Raw genomic sequence first — 4439 nt, 5'->3', positions numbered from 1 at the left:
CGGGCTTACAACAAGTATCAGAGTGAACTGTGTAGTTAGAGGTCAGCCCTGTGCATCCATGCACACCCAGCATTTCTCTCCCATAGGAGCTTCTTAAGTAGATTCTGGGCCACATAGCTGAAAAGATATGATTCATACTCACAGCTCCAGTCAAAGGAATAGCTGGAAAGTGTATCCAAGTAGCTGAACGAAATGACCTGCTGCATGGAGCTGTTATCTGCTGAAATGTTGAAGACCAACTTACAATTTTCATTTCAATCCTTGCCAGAGCCAAGTTGTATGTCTGGTCATTGACAAACCCCCAATGTGGCTGGACCCATTAAACTTCTTTGCTATGTTCATTTTTTATTGGTGCATTATATTTGTACATAAGATTGGTATTTATATGCACACAATATAACAATAGAATTTGGTCAATATCACTCTCCTGCACTTCCCCCCTCTCTCCCCATCTTCCATCCCACCTTTCCTCTACTGATCTCCTTTTATCTCCCTTTGATTTTCATGAGACCACCCCCCCAACACACACACACATTTTCTTTTCCTTTTTCCTCTCTAGCTTCCACATATGAGGGAAAACATATAATCCTTGACCTTCCAAGTTTGACTTATTTCACTTAATATAATGGTCTCTAGTTCCATCTATTTTCCTGAAAGTGACATTATTTATTTATTTATTTATTTGTACTCGTGATTGAACCCAGGTACGCTCAACCACTGAGCTACATCCTCAACCCTTTTTATTTTTTATTTTGAGACAGGGTCTTGCTAAGTTGCTTAGGGCCTTGCTAAGTTGCTGAGGCTGGGCTTGAACTTGTGATCCTCCTGCCTTAGCCTCCTGAGTCTCTGGGATTACAGGCATGCACCACCACATCCAGCTGACCATTTTAACAATATTAATTCTGCATGTCCATGAACATGGTTGATCTATCCATCTTTTGAGGATTTTTAAATTTCTTTCTTCAATATTCTATAGTTTTAATGGTAGAGGTCTTTGTCTCGTTGGTTAGATTTATTCCTAGGTTTTTTGTTTTTGAGGCTATTGTGAATGGAACTATTTTCCTGATTTCTTTCTCAGCAGATTCATTGTTGGTATTTGTGAAAGTTATTGATTTTTGTATGTTGATTTTATAACCTGCTACTTCACTGAATTTGCTTATTTGCTCTAGTAGTCTTTTGCTGGAGTTATTTGAATCTTCTATGTATAGGATCATATCATCTGCAAACAGTAATTCACTGGTTTCTTGAGGGTAACAATAAACTGAAGGCAAGTGAACGCCCCTGAATCATTGGGAAACAATGGCTCATTTTCATGGATCGGAGTGCTATTTTTAAAATAAGTGTGCCGTGACACATTGTACCAGGAAGAACTTAGGTTATATATTAAAAACAATTTCCAGACTATATGAATTGTGAAGTATTGAACAGGTTACAAATGAGGAAGTGAAGGTCTCATCTAGGTAGGACATTTTAGCTTTAAGGGTAACTATCAGATGTGTGGTCAAATGTTATCACTGGTGAGAAGGGAAGCTGCCCTTCATATGCTGTGTCTGCTCCAAACTGCTTGTCTCCCTCAGTAATGACCTTCTTTTTTCAAAGGGTCAACCTGCTCATTGTCTTATGTCCCTTATTTTACAGTGCCACAATCCCAAATGTTAAAATCCCAAAAGATCAAAATCCTGAAAATACAATTCTGAAAGAAACAATTTTAAAAAAATTTTAAGAGATATTTATTTACACTTTTTTTATGTGCTAGGGATTGAACCCAGGGCCTCGTGCATGCTATGCATATACTCTACCACTGAGCTAAAGCTCATTTGCAGTTCTTTCTTTTTAAATTTCTGCATGTATATATATTTTAGTTGTTGATGGACCTTTATCTTATTCATTTATTTTATATGTGGTGCTAAGAATCAAATCCAGTGCCTCACACATGCTAGTCAAGGGCTCTACCACTGAGCCACAACTCCCGCCCCTCATATACACTTTTAAAAAGCAGTTTATTTGAGAAGCATATAAAAAAAACAACAGTTCACTTCATAGGCCACTTTACACAATAAAATAGGCAATAAAAATATACACATTTGGAGGGGGGTACCAGGGATTGAACTGGGGTATTTGACCACTGAGCCACATCCCCAGCCCTATTTTGTATTTTATTTAGAGACAAGATCTCAATGAGTTGCTTAGCGCCTCCCCATTGCTGAGGCTGGCTTTGAACTCGCGATCCTCCTGTCTCAGCCTCCAGAGCAGCTGAGATTACAGGCATGTGCCACCACGCCCAGCAAAAATATACACATTTTTGTAAGCATAAACACTTTGGTATACTAACAATAGTTACATGGTTATTTAACAGTTATGAACAGATGAACTGTATTCATAAAGAAACAGGTAAAAATGTGAAAGATAGAAACACATATCACTATGGTTGGTATTTAGTTTATAAACTACAGTCATATGAAATACCATGACAGACAACCTAAGTCTTTTGACAAGAGCAATCAAAAACCATGATAGGTCACCACTACATAGTCACCCAGTCTTTCACAAACACAGATGGACAAAAACGACATTGCTTTATTTATTGAGGAAGTTTCAACATTTTTACATATAGGCACAATGCTTAAACATAAAGTTAATATTGTGATAATGCACTTTCACTGAATCCAGTTTGCAAAAAAATGTACAAAGCTAATTTGAACTCTATATTTTGTTTTATATTTATGCCTTCAATATGGGAAACGATGCAAAGATGAAATAATAACAGAAAATTTTTAAAAAAGCAAAATAGTGGGGGAAAACTAAACAAGAAAAAATAACAAAAAAGAAAATTCAACACATAAAAAAGTATATTTCAGGGACAGATTATAGGCAGCTGCACAGAGGTAGTCTGTAAGAGCTGGCTAACTTTAATGATTATTAACTATATTCTGAAGTCTTGTATTGTACCAGCTGTTGTTTTCTTTTAGGACAAGGCTGTCCTCACCTCAGGGAATACACTCACAATCATTTCCTACGTGGCAGATCTCCTCAGTAGCTCAGACTCACACACTAATTTCTGGAAACATACACCCTCACATACATCCCGAAAATAATGCTTTAGCAAGTTTCAAGAATTTGTTCTGCCTGAAATAATGCAACTATCTTGCATACAACTCCAAACTGCAGTAATCCCTTCCCCAAAATTCAGCTTTTCACCCTTTCATACAACCTTTTTTAAAAATGGGAATTGTATTTTTCAGCTTTTAGGTTTTCAACATTCTGGAATTTAAACTCTCAGAATTTTAATCTCTTAAGATTTTAGATTTTGGAGATTCTCATCTTTCAGGATCAACATTCAGAATTTTGACCCAAACCCCTTATATTTTAATCAAATTCTTACGAAACCTAATAAGATCAATTATCCCCATTTTACACGTGGAAACTTGACCCTCTGTTTAGCTCTAGCTCAGCTTGCTCATATTTAAGAGCTAGGATTAGAACCCTCATGTGTGTAACTACAAAACTTAGGCTTCTTCCACAAGGCCACCCTGCTGCAGGTTTCAGCAGGGTACCTGTGTCTGCAAGTGGGGAAGAGTCCCAAAAGTGGGTGCAGGTCAGGGCAGTTTTGTGAGCGCATGGTTGAGGTTCAAAGAGGAAGCCAGTGTCAGCAAGAGAGATGAGATAACCTCTGGGAACAGGCAAGTGCTGTCAGAACCTGGAAGTCAGGCATATTCTTCCAGAAATAAATCTAGAGTGATGTGCACCATCCAGGAAGGGAGAATGGTGAACAGTGAGTTTCTTTTAAACAATACCAGAGCCTGCCAACTCCCAGGCAGTGTGCTACAGACCTGCCCAGCTCAGATTTTCCTTTGGTAGCCCTGGTCAGTTCTCATTAGGACTCCCCCACCCTCTAACAATTGTCTTTGGTGTGTATAAGCTGAGACATTGTTTCCAACAATGACTCTGCAATTTAATTATGTGCTTATGTCTTTCTTCAGAGTGTCTGGAATCAGAACATTCCTTCTCTTAAAAAAAAAAAAATGGGGGGGTGCTGGGGTTGTGGCTCAGCTATAGAGCACTCGTCTCATACGTGCTAGGGCCTGGGTTGGATCCTCAGCACCGCATAAAAATAAATAAATTTTAAAAAGGTATTGTGTCCAACTACAACTAATATATATATATATATATATTTTAAGGTCCTCTTGTTTCTGCCCTGAGAGGTTTCAGTTTCCTAAAATAGCATCATTGCTACAACATAAGAAAGGGCAGGTGCAACATACAGAATAAGGAGAGAATTTTAAAAGCTACAAGAGAAAGGAAGCAGATTACATTTAGGGGTAAGCCAATCAGGATAACATCTGATCTTTCAACACAGACTCTGAAAGCTAGAAGATCCTGGAATAACATATTTCAAACACTGAAAGAAAATGGGTTCCAACCAAGAATTGTGTATCCAG

General features: G+C 38.0%; 1 long non-coding RNA gene across 1 annotated transcript in view; it reads right to left on the bottom strand.

Moving 5' to 3' along the window:
- Positions 1 to 427: 427 nt before the first annotated feature.
- LOC125612053 overlaps positions 428 to 4439 on the bottom strand; it is a 32748-nt gene continuing 28736 nt past the window's right edge. The window contains exon 5 of the long non-coding RNA XR_007342307.1: positions 428 to 482. This is a non-coding gene — a long non-coding RNA (uncharacterized LOC125612053). The remainder of the gene's footprint in view (positions 483 to 4439) is intronic.

Source organism: Marmota marmota, unplaced genomic scaffold, assembly GCF_001458135.2.
Source record: "Marmota marmota marmota unplaced genomic scaffold, marMar, whole genome shotgun sequence".
Taxonomy (NCBI): domain Eukaryota; kingdom Metazoa; phylum Chordata; class Mammalia; order Rodentia; family Sciuridae; genus Marmota; species Marmota marmota.
The sequence above is the reverse complement of the archived record's forward strand: the minus strand, read 5'-3'. Positions and strand labels throughout refer to the sequence as shown.